Here is a 20,800-nt window from a genome sequence, read left to right on the forward strand (position 1 = left end):
GGAACTCAACATCAAGGGGTATTCAACATTCAGGAAGGATAGACAGAAAGGAAAAGGAAGTGGGGTAGCGTTGCTGGTTAAAGAGGAAATTAACGCAATAGTAAGGAAGAACATTAGCTTGGGTGATGTGGAATCTGTATGGGTGGAGCTGCGGAATACCAAAGGGCAGAAACCGCTAGTGGGAGTTGTGTACAGACCATCAAACAGTAGTAGTGAGGTTGGGAACAGCATCAAACAAGAAATTAGGGATGCGTGCAATAAAGGTACAGCAGTTATCATGGGCGACTTTAATCTACATATAGATTGGGCTAACTAAACTGGTAGCAATACGGTGGGGGAGAATTTCCTGGAGTGTATTAGGGATGGTTTTCTGGACCAATATGTCGAGGTACCAACTAGAGGGCTGGCCATCCTAGACTGGGTGATGTATAATGAGAAAGGACTAATTAGCAATCTTGTTGTGCGAGGCCCCTTGGGGAAGAGTGACCATAATATGGTAGAATTCTTTATTAAGATGGAGAGTGACACAGTTAATTCAGAGACGAGGGTCCTGAACTTAAGGAAAGGTAACTTCGATGGTATGAGACATGAATTGGCTAGAATAGACTGGCGAATGATACTTAAAGGGTTGACGGTGGATAGGCAATGGCAAACATTTAAAGATCACATGGATGAACTTCAACAATTGTACATCCCTGTCTGGAGTAAAAATAAAATGGGGAAGGTGATTCAACCATGGCTAACAAGGGAAATAAAAGATGGTGTTAAATCCAAGGAAGAGGCATATAAATGGGCCAGAAAAAGCAGCAAACCTGAGGACTGGGAGAAATTTAGAATTCAGCAGAGGAAGACAAAGGGTTTAATTAGGAGGGGGGAAATAGAGTATGAGAGGAAGCTTGCTGTGAACATAAAAACTGACTGCAAAAGCTTCTATAGATACGTGAAGAGAAAAAGATTAGTGAAGACAAATGTAGATCCCTTGCAGTCAGAATCAGGTGAATTTATAATGGGGAACAAAGAAATGGCAAACCAATTGAACAAATACTTTGGTTCTGTCTTCACGACGGAAGACACAAATAACCCTCCAGAAATATTATGGGACCAAGGGTCTAGTGAGAAGGAGGAACTGAAGGAAATCCTTATTAGGCAGGAAATTGTGTTGGAGAAATTTATGGGATTGAAGGCCGATAAATCCCCGGGGCCTGATAGTCTGCATCCCCGAGTACTTAAGAAAGTGACCCGAGAAATAGTGGATGCATTGGTGATCATTTTTCAACAGTCTATCGACTCTGGATCAGTTCCTATGGACTGGAGGGTAGCTAATGTAACACCACTTTTTAAAAAAGGGGGGAGAGAGAAAATGGGTAATTATAGACCAGTTAGCCTGATATCAGCAGTGGGGAAATGTTGGAATCAATTATTAAAAATGAAATAGCAGCGCATTTGGAAAGCAGTGACAGGATCGGTCCAAGTCAGCATGGATTTATGAAAGAGAAATCATGCTTGACAAATCTTCTGGAGTTTTTTGAGGATGTAACTAGTAGAGTAGACAAGGGAGAACCAGTAGATGTGGTGTATTTGGACTTTCAAAAGGCTTTAGACAAGGTCCCACGCAAGGTCCAACGAGACAAATTTAAGGAGCTAGGAGCTAAATTAAAACGTAGGACCTCAAAAGTAGTAATCTCAGGATTGCTACCAGTGCCACGTGCTAGTCAGAGTAGGAATTGAAGGATAGCTCAGATGAATACGTGGCTTGAGCAGTGGTGCAGCAGGGAGAGACTCAAATTCCTGGGGCATTGGAACTGGTTCTGGGGGAGGTGCGACCAGTACAAACCGACGGTCTGCACCGAGGCAGGACCGGAACCAATGTCCTAGGGGGAGTGTTTGCTAGTGCTATTGGGGAGAAGTTAAACTAATATGGCAGGGGGATGGGAACCAATGCAGGGAGACAGAGGGAAACAAAAAGGAGACAAAAGCAAAAGACAGAAAGGAGTTGAGTAAAAGTGGAGGGCAGAGAAACCCAAGGCAAAAAACAAAAAGGGCCACTGAATGTAAAGGGGCTGCAGGGGGGGTCAAAACTAAAAATCATTGTTTAAAAACTAGTATTAAAACTACACAGCATTCAAAATAAAGTAAATGAGTTGACGCACAAATCATTACAAATGGGTATGATTTGGTGGCCATTACAGAAACCTGGTTGCAGGGTGGCCAAGACTGGGAATTAAACATACAGGGGTATCTGATGATTCGGAAAGATAGACAAGAAGGGAAAGGAGGTGGGGTAGCTCTGTTAATAAAGGATGATATCAGGGCAGTTGTGAGAGACGATATTGGCTCTAATGAACAAAATGTTGAATCATTGTGGGTGGAGATTTGAGATAGTAAGGGGAAAAAGGTCACTGTGGGCATAGTTTATAGGCCCCCAAATGATAACTTCATGGTGGGGCAGGCAATAATCAAGGGAATAATGGAGGCATGTGAAAAAGGAACGGCAGTAATCATGAGGGATTTTAACCTACATATCGATTGGTCAAATCAAATCGCACGGGGTAGCCTGGAGGAGGAATTCATAGAATGCATACGGGATTGTTTCTTAGAACAGTATGTTACAGAACCTACAAGGGAGCAAGCTATCTTAGATCTGGTCCTGTGTAATGAGACAGGAATAATAAACGATCTCCTAGTAAAAGATCCTCTCGGAATGAGTGATCACAGTATGGTTGAATTTGTAATACAGATTGAGGGTGAGGAAGTAGTGTCTCAAACGAGCGTACTATGCTTAAACAAAGGGGACTAAAGTGGGATGAGGGCAGAGTTGTCTAAAGTCGACTGGAAACACAGACTAAACGGTGGCACAATTGAGGAACAGTGGAGGACTTTTAAGGAGCTCTTTCATAGTGCTCAACAAAAATATATTCCAGTGAAAAAGAAGGGCAGTAAGAGAAGGGATAACCAGCCGTGGATAACCAAGGAAATAAAGGAGGGTATCAAATTAAAAACCAATGCGTATAAGGTGGCCAAGGTTAGTGGGAAACTCGAAGATTGGAAAAATTTTAAACGACAGCAAAGAATGACTAAGAAAGCAATAAAGAAAGGAAAGATAGATTACGAAGGTAAACTTGCGCAAAACATAAAAACGGATAGTAAAAGCTTTTACAGATGTATAAAATGGAAAAGAGTGACTAAAGTAAATATTGGTCCCTTAGAAGATGAGAAGGGGGATTTAATAATGGGAAATGTGGAAATGGCTGAGACCTTAAACAATTATTTTGCTTCGGTCTTCACAGTGGAAGACACAGAAACCATGCCAGAAATTGCTGGTCACAGGAGTGTGGGAAGGGAGGACCTTGAGACAATCACTGTCACTAGGGGGGTAGTGCTGAACAGTCTAATGGGACTCAAGGTAGACAAGTCCCCTGGTCCTGATGAAATGCATCTCAGGGTATTAAAAGAGATGGCAGAAGTTATAGCAGATGCATTGGTTATAATCTACCAAAATTCTCCGGACTCTGGGGAGGTGCCAGCGGATTGGAAAGCAGCTAAGGTAACACCTATGTTTAAAAAAGGGGGCAGACAAAAGGCAGGTAACTATAGGCCGGTTAGTTTAACATCTGTCGTGGGGAAAATGCTTGAAACTATCATTAAGGAAGAAATAGCGGGACATCTAGATAGAAATAGTGCAATCATGCAGACGCAACATGGATTCATGAAGGGGAAATCATGTTTAACAAATTTACTGGAATTCTTTGAGAATATAATGAGCATGGTGGATAGAGGTGTACCGATGGATGTGGTGTATTTAGATTTTCAAAAGGCATTCGATAAGGTACCACACAAGAGGTTACTGCAGAAGATAAAGGTACGCGGAGTCAGTGGAAATGTGTTAGCATGGATAGACAATTGGCTGGCTAACAGAAAGCAGAGAGTCGGGATAAATGGGTCCTTTTCAGGTTGGAAATTGGTGGTTAGTGGTGTGCCACAGGGATTGGTGCTGGGACCACAATTGTTTACAATATACATAGATGACCTGGAAGAGGGGACAGAGTGTAGTGTAACAAAATTTGCAGATGACACAAATATTAGTGGGAAAGTGGGTTGTGTAGAGGACACAGAGAGGCTGCAAAGAGGTTTAGATAGGTTAAGCGAATGGGCTAAGGTTTGGCAGATGGAATACAATGTCGGAAAGTGTGAGGTCATCCACCTTGGGAAAAAAAACAGTAAAAGGGAATATTATTTGAATGGGGAGAAATTATAACATGCTGCGGTGCAGAGGGACCTGGGGGTCCTTGTGCATGAATCCCAAAAAGCTAGTTTGCAGGTGCAACAGGTAATCAAGAAGGCTATTGGAATGTTGGCCTTCATTGCGAGAGGGATGGAGTACAAAAGCAGGGAGGTCCTTCTGCAACTGTATTGGGTATTGGTGAGGCTGCACCTGGAGTACTGCGTGCAGTTTTGGTCATCTTACTTAAGGAAGGATATACTAGCTTTGGAGGGGGTACGGAGACGATTCACTAGGCTGATTCCGGAGATGAGTGGGTTACCTTATGATAATAGATTGAGTAGACTGGGTCTTTACTCGTTGGAGTTCAGAAGGATGAGGGGTGATTTTATAGAAACATTTAAAATCATGAAAGGGATAGACAAGATAGAGGCAGAGAGGTTGTCTCCACTGGTCGGGGAGACTAGAACTTGGGGGCACAGCCTTAAAATACGGGGGAGCCAATTTAAAACCGAGTTGAGAAGGAATTTCTTCTCCCAGAGGGTTGTGAATCTGTGGAATTCTCTGCCCAAGGAAGCAGTTGAGGCTAGCTCATTGAATGTATTCAAATCACAGAGAGATATATTTTTAACCAATAAGGGAATTAAGGGTTATGGGGAGAGGGCGGGTAAGTGGAGCTGAGTCCACAGCCAGATCAGCCATGATCTTGTTGAATGGCGGAGCAGGCTCGAGGGGCTAGATGGCCTACTCCTGTTCCTAATTCTTATGTTCTTATGTTCTTATGAGATTGGTGTGCAAAATTAAAGCACATGGTACTGGGGGTAATCTACTGACATGGAGAGAGAACTAGTTGGCAGACAGGAAGCAGAGAGTCAGGATAAACGGGTCCTTTTCAGAATGGCAGACAGTGACTAGTGGGGTGCCGCAGGGCTCAGTGCTAGGACCCCAGCTATTTACCATATACATTAATGATTTAGATGAAGGAATTGAGTGTAATATCTCCAAGTTTGCAGATGACACTAAGCTGGGTGGCGGTGTGAGCTGTGAGGAGGACGCTAAGAGGCTGCAGGGTGACTTGGACAGGTTAGGTGAGTGGGCAAATGCATGGCAGATGCAGTATAATGTGGATAAATGTGAGGTTATCCACTTTGGTGACAAAACTACGAAGGCAGAATATTATCTGAATGGCGGCAGATAAGGAAAAGGGGAGGTGCAACGTGACCTGGCGTCTTGGTTCATCAGTCATTGAAAGTTGGCATGCAGGTACAGCAGGCGGTGAAGAAGGCAAATGGTTTGTTGGCCTTCATAGCTAAGGGTTTTGAGTATAGGAGCAGGGAGGTCTTACGGCAGTTGTACAGGGCCTTGGTGAGGCCTCACCTGGAATATTGTATTCATTTTTGGTCTCCTAATCTGAGGAAGGACATTCTTGTTATTGAGGGAGTACAGCGAAGGTTCACCAGACTGATTCCCGGGATGGCAGGACTGACATATGAGGAGAGACAGGATCGACTGGGCTTGTATTCACTGGAGTTCAGAAGGATGAGAGGGGATCTGATAGAAACATATAAGATTCTGATGAGACTGGACAGGTTAGGTGCAGGAAGAATGTTCCCGATGCTGGGGATGTCCAGAACCAGGGGACAACGTCTAAGGATAAGGGTTAAGCCATTTAGGACTGAGATGAGGAGAAACCTCTTCACTCAGAGAGTTATTAATCTGTGGAATTCTCTACCGCAGAGAGTTGTTGATGCCAGTTCATTGGATATATTCAAGAGGGTGTTAGATCTGGCCCTAACGGCTAAAGGGATCAAGGGGTATGGAGAGAAAGCAGGAAAGGGGTATTGAGGTGAATGATCAGTCATGATCTTATTGAATGGTGGTGCAGGCTCGAAGGGCCGAATGGCCTGCTCCTGCACCTATTTCCTATGTTTCTATGTTTCTATGATATTGGTAAATATCCTGTCGATGCGAAACCTTGCTCCGCCATGACAGTAAAAAAGATGAACTCTACTACTTTTTGTCAAGTTGAAAATTAGATCAGGGACAGAATAGGAAAGGGTCAAGTGGTAGGATTGTGGCTTCAATCCTCAATTTTTTTTATTGATGATCCACATTCATAAACAGACTTTATTCTTCTTTTTCCAACATTCTATCTGGATCAGTTCCTATGGACTGGAGGGTAGCTCATGTAATTCCACTTTTTAAAAATGGTGGAAGAGAGAAAACAGTGAATTTTCGACTGGTTAGTTTGATATCGGTCGTGGGGAAAATGTTGTAATCAATTATTAAAGATGTAATAGCAATGCATTTGGAAAGCAGTGACAGGATTGGTACAAGTCAGCATGGACTTATGAATAGGGAAATCATGTTTGACAAATCTACTAGAATTTTTTGAGGATATAACTAGTAGAGTGGACAAGAGAGAACCAGTGAATGTGGTGTATTTGGACTTTCAAAAGGCTTTTGACAAGGTCCCACACAAGAGATTAGTGTGCAAAATTAAAGGACATGATATTGGGGGTAATGTCTTGACGTGGATAGAGAACTGGTTGGCAGACAGGAAGCAAAGAGTAGGAATAAACGGGTCCTTTTCAGAATGGCAGGCAGAGACTAGTCGGGTAGCGCAAGTTTCAGTGCTGGGACCCCAGCTATTTACAATATACATTAATGATTTAGGTGAAGGAATTGAATGTAATATCTCCAAGTTTGCAAATGATGCTAAGCTGGGTGGCAGTGTGTGCTGTGAGGAGGATGCTAAGAGGCTGCAGGATGTCTTGGACAGTTTCGGTGAGTGGTTAAATGTATGGAAGATGCAGTATAATGTAGATAAATGTGAGGTTATCCACTTTGGTGGCAAAAACAGGAAGGCAGAATATTATCTGAATGGTGACAGATTAGGAAAAGGGGAGGTGCAACGAGACCTGGGGTGTCATGGTACATCAGTCATTGAAAGTTGGCATGCAGGTACAGCAGGCGGTGAAGACGGCAAATGGCATGTTGGCCTTCATAGTGAGAGGATTTGAATATAGGAGCAGGGAGGTCTTACTGTAGTTGTACAGGCCACACCTTGAATATTGTGTACAGTTTTGGTCTCCTAATCTGAGGAATGATATTCTTGCTATTCTTGCGAAGGTTCACCAGACTGATTCCTGGGATGGCAGGACTGACATATGAAGAAAGACTGGATCGACTGGGCCTAGATTCACTGGAATTTAGAAGAATGAGAGGGGATCTCATAGAAACATATAAAATTCTGATGGGATTGGACAGGTTAGATGTGGCCCTTAGGGATAAAGGGATCAAGGGGTATGGAGAAAAGCAGGAATGGGGTACTAAAGTTGCATGATCAGCCATGATCAAATTGAATGGTGGTGCAGGCTCGAAGGGCCGAATGGAATACTCCTGCACCTATTTTCTATGTTTCTATGTTTCTCTTTTCACTCACTTTGGTTTATGTTTGACATTCAATGGCATGTCTAATTCCAAATTTTATTTTTCTAAGAATTTTCCACATGCAATTCTAGGAATTAGGAAAGTGACTAAAGTTTTGTCCTTCAGCAGCACAGATTGTTTACACAGTGACTAAAATAAAATTAGGTTAATAAGTCAGAGAATAGGAAAAAGGGAAACATTCTGAAAAGTGTCATGCAAACAATTCATCAGGTTACACTGAAATGAAGCTCCAACAAAGGACTCAATGGGCTGAAACCTCTACTTTTTTTGCATGCTTAATGCCCACTTATTGCCCATTTAACCGCTGAAATGATGTATAATGTCCAGATATCGCCCATTTTGGCACAAAATGGAAACTGACGGGCTTTTTTAGGAGACTTATTGGTGAGTGTTATTTTCCCATGTGCTTAAGGCCGAGAAAAAATGTTACCGCCTGCCCACTTTTTGGGGGCGGAATGAGCAGAAAGGGCAATTTCAATGCTCATATTATCGCCCAGTGTTATTTTCCTCACGGGCTTAACACCAAGATTCAATATTATCACCCGCCGACTGTTTTTTGTCGTAAAGAGCATATTTACCCAAACTAGTGACCATGGAGATTGCCCACTGTCAATTTCACCACCTCGCACAGGTATCGCCAGAATATCACCTGCTCAAAAAAACTGCCCACAAAAAGTGGAACTAACCGGCACGGATGCCAGCGGTTTTGGCTGGCATTTGTTACATTCCACTCTTACGTGAGGAGTTGATATCGAAAAGATTTGCCTGAAAGAGCGCTGATGTAAGTGACAATGTTGACACACTGCTGTGTGTGTGCAGCTCAGACACCAATGGTGCCCATCACCTTGGTGCCAGTTAAAGTTTACATTGGATTGATGTAAAGTTGTATTTAACCTTTTCACGGTAAGAAATCACCAGTGTGTAATGGTCCAGCTATCTGAGACAATGCGCAACAAGGTTATGTTCAATAACAAAAGTTTAATACCAACATTGGTCTGAAATCATAAGTAGCACAGCCAATAACACCCAACCCCCGCCCACATCCCACTTTTTCCACCATTGACATAAATCACATGGTCAACATGTCCAACAACACAGAATACAAAGGCAAAGCAGGAGCATGGTCCCCAGCCCCCATACATTGCAACAAATTGCATACACCCAGATAGAGATATGACACAGCCATCACCTGCGCACATGCACCTCACTTTCCTTCCCCCCTCTCTTTTATCTTCCCATCTCTATCCCTACCTCTTCTTGCTCCACGGCAGCTGGCCAAGGAGCTCCTCAGGCGGTGCCTCATTGGAGGGGATGAAGGCAGATGCGGTGGGTGCACGGGTACAGGATCGACGGGGTGCCAAGGGGACAACATTCTCTGATGCAGAAGCAGGATCTTGGTCCTTGCTCTCATCTGTCATGTGCAGTGGTGGTGCGGAACCTAGGGGTGGAGTGCCGTGCTCGGGGACCACTGGGAGCCCTCTGCTTTTATGTCTTAAATAAAGCAATGTGACTGAGTACTGTAGATTTGAGTAAGTTTGACAGTCTCGTTATTCTGACTCCAGAGTGCTGGCACAGCATGGGAGGCCTGCTTATATGCAATGCTCCCAAGGGATGCTGGGATCCCTTGGGACACCAACAGATGCGCCCTCTGGTGGTGGTAGAATGTTGGTTACAAGGTGTTGCATACATAACATCACTCCCCCGCCAAAGTCAATAGTACACTTATTTAAAGGGTGAGACGATCTGGGGCTTTCTGCTCCCTCGTCGATCGTCTCGGTACAAACACAGGTGCAGTTGACTGGGCTGCTGCGCAGCTGGCCTTGCTGGGCTGCTGGGGATGATGAGTTCAGCTTCATGGTCAACCGTGATGTCGGTTGCCACTTGTGTGGTTGCTCGTGGCCGTCTGTGAATCGCAGTTTGGTTTGGTCCAAATGCTTTCTGCAAGTTAGTCCATTTGCTAGTTTGACCTCAAACACTCTACTCCCTTCTTTAGCTACGACAGTGCCAGCAAGCCATTTGGGACCATATCCCTCGTTGAGTACAAATACAGGGTAATTGACTTCAATATCGCATGACAAATTTGCGCGATCATGGTACATGCTTTGTTGATGCTGCCTGCCCTCGACATTATCATGGAGATCAGTGTGGACTAGAGAGAGCCTTGTTTTGAGTGCCCTTTTCATGAGCAGTTCGGCAGGGGGAACCTCGGTGAGCGAGTGGGGTCTTGTGTGGTAGCTGAGCAGGACTTGGGACAGGCAAGTCTGCAGGAGCCTTTCAAGCTTTGCTTATATGCAGTGCTCCCAAGGGATGCTAGGATCCCTTGGGACTCCAACAGATGCGCCCTCTGGTGGCATTAGAATGCTGGTTATAAGGTGTTGCATACACAACATCTGCCACCAGTGTTCCTGCCTACCAGCTCCAGCGCCTCCTCCATCCCTTCCATGTTATATCTTATTTGTTGGACAAAAACTCGGTACCAACTATGTTTTTGGTGGTTAGTAGGTTTTTTGCTACTGGTGAATCTCCGTCATTGCCCCCACAACAGCCAGACAAGCACACACCACAGCCACACACGCTTTCAGTGCCTCTGAGCTCCCTCTCTCTCTGTCTCCTCTTCTGCGCATGTCATGATGACCCTTGCCTTCTTGAATCACGGGAATCGAGCATTGCCATGCCCTTGCTAAGGACGGCCATACTTGTATGGCAGAAGGTCAAAAAAAATTAATGCTACCACCCATTTGATATCGCTCACGGTAATACCCCTTTTTCAAAAATGTCTACTAGGTGTTTTGAGAATGGGCGAGAAGCCGTCGATCTGAAAACCCTTTTTTACCGCCCACGCCAGAAATAAAGCCCATTTTTGGGCGATAAGCTCAAAAGTGGAGGTTCTAGCCCAATGTTCCTTTCTTTTTCAAATCTGCAGTCAGTTCATTCCTCATTCGTGTAACAATAGTGATGAGCAGAGTAATGTAGCCACATTGTTATGTCAGTTTTGAGAAAGGCTGATTTTGCTTGTCAGCCCAATATGCAGACATCATCCAAAGTCGTGGTGATGGTGTGGGGAGAGGTTTTAGTGGGAGGGAAGAAATGCAAATCATATATGATATTTAGTCACCACGTTAACCAAAGCATGACTTCAACAATTATTTGTAAAAAAGTTATTTTTGTAAGTTGGGGAATCAGTATTAAAAACAGTAAGGCTTACAGTAATAGCAATACTTTAGGAATTCATAAACAACAACTTAAAAAAAAATCATGTGCAGATGTGGGCGTCACTGGCAAAGCCAACATTTATTGCCCATCCCTAATTTCCCTTGAGAAGGTGGTGGTGGTGAGCCGCCTTTTGAACCGCTGTAGTCCATGTGGTGAAGATACTCCCACAAGTCTTGCTGCATGTGGGCACAAATTGCTTCATTATCTGAGGAGTTGCAAATGGAACTGAACACTATTCAATCATCAGCAAACATTCCCACTTCTGACCCTATGATGCAGGAAAGTTCATTGATGAAGCAGCTGAAGATGGTTGGGCCTAGGACGCTGCTCTGAGTAACTCCTGCAGCGATGTCCTGGGGCTGAGATGATTGGCCTCCAACAACCACAAGCATCTTCCTCTGTGCTAGGTATGACTCCCATCCGTGGAGAATTTTCCCCCAATTCCCATTAACTTCAATTCTACTAGGGCTCCTTGATGCCACACTTGGTCAAATGCTGCCTTGGTGTATTTATATAGTACCTTTAACGTAGAAAATGTCTCAAGGTGCTTCACAGGAGCGTTAACAATCAAAGTTTGACATTGAGCCACATAAAGAGATATTAGGGCAGATGACCAACAGCTTGGTCAAAGAGGTAAGTTTTAAGGAGCATCTTAAAGAGGAAAGAGATTTAGAGAGCTGGAGAGGTTTAGGGAATTTAGGGCCTTGGCAGCAAAAAACACGGCCACCAATGGTGAAGCAATTAAAATCAGGGATGCTCAAGAGGCCTGAATTGGAGGAGCGCAGATTTCGCAGGGGTTGTGGGGCTGGAGGAGATCACATAGATAGAGAGGGGCAAGGCCATGTAGGGATTTGAAAAAAAGGATGAGAATTTTAAAATCAAAGGCGTTGCTTAGCCATGAGCCAATGTAGGTAGGCGAGCACAGGGGTGATGGGTGAATGGCACTTGGTGTGAGTTAGGACATGGGCAGTAGAGTTTTGGATGACCTCAAGTTTACAGAGGGTAGAAAATGGGAGGCAGGCCAGGATTGCGTTGAACAACCTAGAGGTAACAAAGGCATGGATGAGGTTTTCAACAGCAGATGTGCTGAGGCAGGGGCAGAGTCGGGCGATATTACTGAGGTAGAAATAGGTGGTCTTAGTGATGGTGAGGATATGTGGTCGGAAGCTCATCTCGAGGTCAACTAAGACACATAGGTTGCAAACAGTTTGGTTCATCCTCATTGCTTGTCTACTGTACTGCTCTGGCAGATTGCATTTTGAAGTACAGTCATTAGCACTTTAAACCTTGTTAGGCTGAAAAGAAACCTTAAATCAATTCTGGAATCGTATCAAAAAAGAGGCACCATTCCCATAGGTCACCAAAAGCATCGCATGGCAGGCAAATGGTACAGCAAGTAATCAGGAAGACAAATGGAATATTGGCCTTTGTTGGAAAGGGGTCAGAGTATAAAATAGATAAGTCCTGCTACAACTGTACAGGGTATTGGTGAGGCCATACCTGGAGTACTGCGTGCAATTTTGGTCTCCTTATTTAAGGAATGATATACTTGCATTGGAGGCTGTTCAGAGAAGGTTCACTAGGTTGATTCCAGGGATGAGGGGGTTAACTTATGAAGATACGTTGATTAGGTTGGGCCTATTCCTGATTACTTGCTGTACCTGACTGCTAACTTTTTGTGTTTAATGCACAAGGACTCCCAGCATTTTATAATTTCTCTCCATTTAAATAGTAATTTGCTTTTTTATATTTCCTGCCAAAGTGAATAACCTCACACTTTCCCACATTATATTCCATCTGCCACTCACCTAGCCTGTCTATATCCTTTTTCAGATTTTTTGTGTCCTCCTCACAATTTGCTTTCCCACCTATCTTTGTATCATCAGCAAACTTGGCTACATTACACTTGGTCCCTTCATCCAAGTCATTAATATAGATTGTAAATAGTTCACGCCCCAGCACCAATCCCTGTGGCACCCCACTAGCTACCGGTTGCCAACCAGAAAATTACCAATTTATCCCGAATCTCTGTTTTCTGTTAGTTAGCCAATCCTCTATCCATACTAATATATTACCCCCAACCCCGTGTGCTTTTATCTTGTGCAGTAGCTTTTTATGTGGCAACTTATCGAATGCTTTCTGGAAATCCAAATACACCACATCCACTGGTTTCCCCTTATCCGCCCTGCTTGTTACTGTTATATATGTAAACCTGTAAATACCTTGTTTAACCACCAGAGGGCTCATCTCATAGAGTTCCAAGGGATCTCACAATCCCTTGGGAGCACCTGTACATAAAGAGACCTCACAGACTGATGAGGCACTCTGGAGACCCATAATAAAGGACTATGGTCACACTTTACTTTGAGCTCACAGTATCTGGTCAGACCCTTTATTCAATACATTACAACTGGCGACGAGATACAGATGACGAACCCCACCGCAACGATGCAGAGAACAGTGGGCATCCTGGAGAAATTTTCGGAGGGAGATGATTGGGAAACCTTCTTGGAGTGACTCGACCAATACTTCGCAGCCAACGAGCTGGAAGGAGAAGCAAACGCTGCCAAACGAAGGGCGATTCTCCTCACCGTTTGAGGGGCACCAACGTATGGCCTCTTGAAAAATCTGCTTGCTCCAGCGAAACCCACAGAGAAGTCGTATGATGATTTGTGCACACTGGTCCGGGAGCATCTAAACGCGAAGGAAAGCATTCTGATGGCGAGGTGCCGGTTCTACACGTACAAGAGGTCTGAAGGCCAGGAAGTGGCGAGCTATGTCGCCGAGTTAAGATGCCTTTCAGGACATTGTGAATTTGAAGGACACTTGGAGCACATGCTCAGGGACTTCTTTGTACTTGGCATTGGCCATGAAGTAATACTTCGCAAACTTTTGACTGTAAAGACACCAACCTTAAATAAAGCCATAGCGATAGCCCAGGTGTTCATCGCCACCATTGACAATACCAAACAAATATCTCAGCACACGAGTGCTGCTACAAGCACTGTGAACAAAGTAATGTTGTTTTCGAATCGTAACGTACAGGGCAGGCCTCACATGCCTGCAGCTGCATGTCCGCAGATGTCTCAGAGTCCACCAGCAAGAGTGGTGAAAGCAAGGCCATTAACATTTTGTTGGCATTACGGAGGTGATCATCGTTTCCATTCATGCCACTTCAAAGGATACATTTGCAAGGGCTATGGAACAATGGGACATCTCCAATGTGTGTGCAGACGAGCTGCAAACCCTGCTAATCCTGAAAACCACCATGTTGCAGAGGAAGACAGATCCATGGTGGATCACGATGAACCAGAGCCTCAGACCGAGGAGGCAGAGATATATGGGGTGCACACATTTACCACAAAGTGTCCCCCGATAAGGCTGAACGTTGAATTAAATGGACTCCCGGTGTCAATGGAGCTGGACATGGGCACGAGCCAGTCCATTATGAGCCAAAAGACTTTCAATAAATTGTGGTGCAGCAAGGCCTCAAGGCCAGTCCTGACTCCCATTTGCACTAAACTGAGAACGTACACAAAGGAACTGATTCCTGTAATCGGCAGTGCTGCCGTAAAGATCTCCTACGATGGAGCGGTGCATGATTTACCACTCTGGGTGGTACCGGGCGATGGCCCCACGCTGCTCGGCAGGAACTGGCTGGGGAAGATACGCTGGAACTTGGACGATGTCTGAGTGCTTTCATTCGTCAACGACACTTCATGTACCCAGGTCCTAAACAAGTTCCCCTCGTTGTTCGAAATAGGCATTGGGAAGTTCCAAGGAGCAAAAGTGCAGATCCACCTGATTCCGGGGGCGCGACCCATCCATCATAAGGTGAGAGCAGTATCGTACAGGATGAGAGAGAGAGTGGAGTTCGAGCTGGACCGGCTGCAACGAGAGGGCATCATTTCGGCGATCGAATTCAACGAGTGGGCCAGTCCGATTGTTCCAGTCCTCAAGGGAGACAGCACCGTCAGAATCTGTGGTGATTACAAAGTAACTATCACTCGTTTCTCCCTGCAGGACCAATACCCACTACCAAAAGCAGACGATCTATTTGCGACACTGGCGGGAGGAAAAACGTTAACGAAGCTGGACTTGACCTCGGCCTACATGACGCAGGAGCTGGAGAACTCATCGAAGGGACTCACCTGCATCAACACACAAAAAGATCTCTTCATTTACAATAGATACCCCTTTGAGATTCGATCAGCTGCGGCGATATTCCAGAGAAACATGGAAAGCTTACTGAAGTCGGTCCCGCACACCGTGGTCTTCTAGGGCGACATCTTGGTTACAGGGTCGGGACACCGTCGAGCATCTGCAGAACCTGGAGGAGGTTCTTAGTCGGCTTAATCGCATGGGGCTCAGGTTAAAACACTCGAAGTGTGTTTTCCTGGCGCCTGAAGTGGAGTTCCTGGGGAGGAGAATCACGGCGAATGGCATCAGGCCCAGCAATTCTAAAACGGAGACAATCGAGAACGCACTGAGACCACAGAACGTGATGGAGCTGCAGTCATTTCTGGGACACCTGAACTACTTTGGTAACTTCTTACCGGGTCTTAGCACACTGTTAGAACCACTACACGCTTTACTGTGTAAGGGAGACGAATGGGTATGGGGTAAAAGCCAAGAAAATGCCTTTGTAAAAGCTAGAAAACTGTTATGCTCAAACAAATTGCTTGTGTTATATGATCCATGCAAGCGTTTGGTACTAGCATGTGATGCGTCGTCATACGGCGTCGGGTGTGTATTGCAACAAGCTAGTGAATCTGGGAAATTGCAACCGGTTGCTTATGCATCCAGAAGTCTGTCTAAGGCTGAGAGAGCCGACAGCATGATCGAAAAAGAAGCGTTAGCGTGTGTATATGGGGTAAAGAAAATGCATCAATATCTGTTTGGGCTCAAATTTGAATTAGAAACTGACCATAAGCCACTGATATCCCTTTTTTCTGAAAGTAAGGGGATAAATACGAATGCATTGGCCCACATCCAGAGATGGGCGCTCACGTTGTCCACATACAACTACGCCACAGGCCAGGCACAGAAAACTGTGCCGATGCTCTCAGTAGGCTGCCATTGCCCACCACGGGATGGAGATGGCACAGCCCGCAGATTTAGTCATGGTAATGGAAGCATTCGAGAGTGAGCAATCACCTGTTACCGCCCGACACATTAGAATCTGGACGAGCCAGGACCCCTTACTGTCCTTAGTAAAAAAACTGTGTGCTCCACAGGAGTTGATTCAGTGTCCCTTAGAGATGCAGGAAGAAATAAAGCTGTACCAGTGGCGCAGAGATGAAATGTCTATACAGGCAGACTGCCTTCTGTGGGGTAATCGGGTAGTGGTGCCAAAAAAGGGCAGGGATACTTTCATTAGTGATCTCCACAGTACCCACCCAGGCATTGTAATGATGAAAGCGATAGCCAGATCCCACTTGTGGTGGCCCGGTATCGATGCAGACTTAGAGTCCTGCGTGCACAAATGTTCACAGTTAAGCAATGCACCCAGGGAGGCGCCACTAGGTTTATAGTCTCGGCCCTCCAAACTGTGGTCTAGGGTCCATGTCGATTATGCAGGCCCATTCTTGGGAAAAATGTTCCTTGTGGTTGTAGATGCGTACTCCAAATGGATTGAATGTGAGATAATGTCGGCAAGCACGTCCGCTGCCATCACTGAAAGCCTGCGGGACATGTTTGCCACGCACGGCCTGCCTGATGCCCTCGTGAGTGACAATGGGCCGTGCTTCACCAGTGCTGAGTTCAAAGAGTTCATGACCCGTAATGGGATCAAACATGTCACATCTGCCCATTTAAACCAGCATCCAATGGTCAGGCAGAAAGAGCAGCGCAAACAATCAAGCAGAGTCTGAAGAATGTAACTGAAGGCTCACTGCAGACTTGCCTATCCCGAGTCCTGCTTAGCTACCGCACAAGACCCCACTCACTCACTGGGATCCCCCCCGCTGAACTGTTCATGAAAAGGGCACTTAAGACAAGGCTCTCGTTAGTCCACCCTGATCTACACGAACAGGTAGAGAGCAGGCAGCTTCAACAGAATACATATCATGATCGCGCAAATGTGTCACGCGAAATTGAGATAAATGATCCTGTATTTGTGTTGAACTATGAGTCCCAGGTGGTTTCCCGGCACTGTTGTGGCCAAAGAGGAGAGTAGGGTGTTTCTGGTCAAACTTTCAAATGGACTCACCTACAGGAAACACTTGGACCAAACCAAACTCAGATTCACGGACTACCCAGAGCAACCCACAATAGACTCTACCTTTTTTGACCCTCCAACACACACACCAGTGGCAACCATTCCAGCGGTTGACCACGAAGCAGAACCCATCACCTGCAGCAGCCCAGGAGGACTCACCACGCCAGGCAGCCCAGCAAGGCCAGCTGCACAGCAGCCCAGCGAGGGCCCAACAAAACCAGCATTTGCACTGAGACGATCAACCAGGGAAAGAAAGGCCCCAGATCGACTCAACTTGTAAATAGTTACACTGTTGACTTTGGGGGGGGGGGGGGCAGGGGGGCGAGTGTTGTTATATATATAAACCTGTAAATACCCTGTTTAACCACCAGAGGGCTCATCCCCTGGAGTCCCAAGGGATCCCACAATCCCTTGGGAGCACCTGTACATAAGGAGGCCTCACAGGCTGGAGAGGCACTCTGGAGACCTGTAATAAAGGACTACGGTCACACTTTACTTTGAGCTCACAGTATCTAGTCAGACTCTTTATTCAATACATAACAGTTACATCCTCAAAGAACTCCAGCAAATTTGTCAAACATGATTTCCCTTTCATAAAACCATGCTGACTCTGCTTGATTGAGTTATGCTTTTCCAAATGTCCTGCTATTGCTTCCTTGTAAGAGTTAAAAGAAGACTTCTCTCCTTCAGGGTGAACTTCCTGATATAAGGAATCGACACCTGCCCATATTGTATTACCCCCTTCTAGTTCTTTATGCAGATGACTTTCTTCTCCATCAATGCCACAGCTCTGCAGGTGGTAAACATATTCACTGCCATTGCGAGCTGCCACATCATCCGGGTCGGAGGGTCTGTACCCTGCTCGAAGAGCCAATTGTTGGGGTGAAAAGAAGACTTCTCTCCTTCAGGGTGGACTTCCTGATATAAGGAATTGACACCCCCGCCCTCGTATAACGACCACAGAATCAATCAGACGAAACCTTCGGTACAACTAATTTATTCGAGCACATGCAAGGGAACAGTTCAAACATGAACCTTCCCAGAACAATGGCTCTCACCCATAATTATACACCAAACCGAAGTGTGTGCCTCTCCCATAAAAGCACGAAGTTGCATTGTTTTGTTGTCTCTTATCAGACTGGCTCTGAGTTGTGTTTCCCAACTATCCATCTTCCAGTGCTATGAACTTTGCCTTAGTCCCCATGACGCCTGAAATAACTCTGTTCCCAAATACTGGCTTTCTCATCTCTTCGCCAGAGACTCTAGTCAAAATGTATCTTAACTGCTGACCTACTGTCTTTGTTATGTGTTATTAAGGTTAAGGATGGTTCATTAACCATTAGGCTTAATTGTTTACATACATAAGCAAGTGTTAGATACAATGGGCAATTATAATCCATACTGTAAGATAGAGGAACTTCACCGATTCCTTAGGCCCTCCTAACCCTCCTGATAAGCCCCCTTAATCTGGACCATTTTACGTGTCAGATCAATTCACTACCTTCAGTATCTCCATTCTTGACCACCTATTTGTCTGCTCTTTGCCTGCTAAACTCTATACCCCTTACATTCCTTAATAATGGACTCCAGCATTTTCCCAACGACAGATGTTAGGCTAACTTGTCTATTGTTTCCTGCTTTCTGTCTGCCTCCTTTTTTAAATAGGTGTATTACATTTGCGGTTTTCCAATCCGCTGGGACCGCTCCAGAATCCAGGGAATTTTGGTAGATCACAACCAATGCATCCACTATCTCTGCAGACACTTCTTTTCAGACCCTAGGATGCAAGCCATCAGATCCAGCGGACTTGTCAACCTTTTGTCCCATTATTTTACTGAGTACTTTTTCTTTCATGATTGTGATTGTATTAAGTTCCTCCCTCCCTATAGCCCCTTGATTATCCATTATTGGGATGTTTTTAGTGTCTTCTACCGTGAAGACCGATACAAAATATTTGTTCAAAGTCTCTGCCATATCCCCATTATTAATTCCCCAGTCTCATCCGCTAAGGGTCCAAGGATTGCGGCGAGCAGGTTCGAGATCATTATGGCTCAGTATCACACTAGATAGTGCCTTTATCTAGAGAGCCATGGAAGGAGTCCCCTTCAAGTATGTTACAAACGTCTATCTTATTTCCAGTCATTATTTACTCAAAATCTTAATGGTGACTCTTTGACATTGCACTAACCTTAACCTACTGGGAGGCTCTGTGCAAGACTTATACTGAGAATATTTCATTTATGAAGGTCTTTCATTTTAAATTGAAAAAGTGTTTCCTGAGGGCTGGACATAATATTAATCGGCATATCAATGCTTGCTTGTAACTGGAATCGGCCATACTCACATAAAAAGCTTCTAGCTCTAAATGTTCTGTATTAATTATTGACTGACATTGACCCGAAGCGTCAGGAATTTAACTTTCTTTGTCCTTTCTGTTGATCTGAACTGGGACACACATTATTTGCTGCTCAAATATTGCACAACTGGAGCAGTTTCACCACCGATTGTTTTTAAATATATCCACGATTAAAGATCAGTCAAAGGCACTGACTTTTTTTCGGGAATCTCGTGGTTTTCAAACTGTCTCCATAATCTCAAACAACATCATTAGCAATTCGCCATGCTGACAGTTCCACACACACAACATTGATCTATGTCTAATTATGAGGTCGGCTGCATTCAATGCAAACTATTTACAAACCAATGGCTACCACTGCTTTCACATGTTTTCAAACTACATACCATCAGAAAAGAAATGATTACATTTTATAGCAGCTTTTACATCCTCAAGATATCTCTGAGCATTTTACAAGCTTCGTTTGAAATGTAGTCACTTGTTCTTTTTAGGGAAATGTGGCTTCCAACTTGTCTATAGCAAGGTCCCACAAGCAGCAGTGACATAAATAGAATCATAAGGTTAAAGCACAGGAGACCATTCGGTCCATCAAGCCTGTGCTGACTCCCTGCAAGAGCACTTCAACTAGTCCCACTTGCCCACCCTTTCCCTATAGCGTGCAAATTTTTTTCCTTCAGGTATTTATCTAATTCCCTTTTGATTGCCACGGTTGAATCTGCCTCCATCATCCATTCAGGCAGTGCATTCCAGATCATAACCACTCGCTGCATAAAAATGTCACCTTTGGTTATTCTGCCAATCACCTTAAATCTGTGTCCTCTGGTTCTCAACCCTTCCGCCAATGGGAACAGTTTCTCTCTATCTACTCTGTTCAAAACCCTCATGATTTTCAACACCTCTAGCAAATCTCCTCTTAACCTTTGCTGCTCTAGGGAGAACAAGCCCAGCTTCTCCAGTTTATCCAGGTAACTGAAGTCCCTCATCCCTGGAACCATTCTTGTAAATCTTTTCTGCACCCTTTCTACGGAATTCACATCCTTCCTAAAGTGTGATGCCCTGAATTGGATACTCCAGTTGAGGCTGAACCAGTGTTTTATAAAGGTTCATCATAACTTCTTTGTTTTTGTACTCTATGCCTCTATTTATGAAGCCCAGGATCCTGTATGTTTTTTTAACCACTTTCTCAACCTGCCCTGCCACCTTCAACGATTTGTGCATATAATCATGAGGTATCTCTGTTCATGGACCGCCTTTAGAATTGTACCCTTTAGTTTATATTACCTCTTCTCATTCTTCCTATCAAAAGGTAGCACTTTGCATTTTTTATGTTAAATTTAAT

Source organism: Pristiophorus japonicus, chromosome 9 (assembly GCF_044704955.1).
Source record: "Pristiophorus japonicus isolate sPriJap1 chromosome 9, sPriJap1.hap1, whole genome shotgun sequence".
In the NCBI taxonomy this organism is placed as follows: domain Eukaryota; kingdom Metazoa; phylum Chordata; class Chondrichthyes; family Pristiophoridae; genus Pristiophorus; species Pristiophorus japonicus.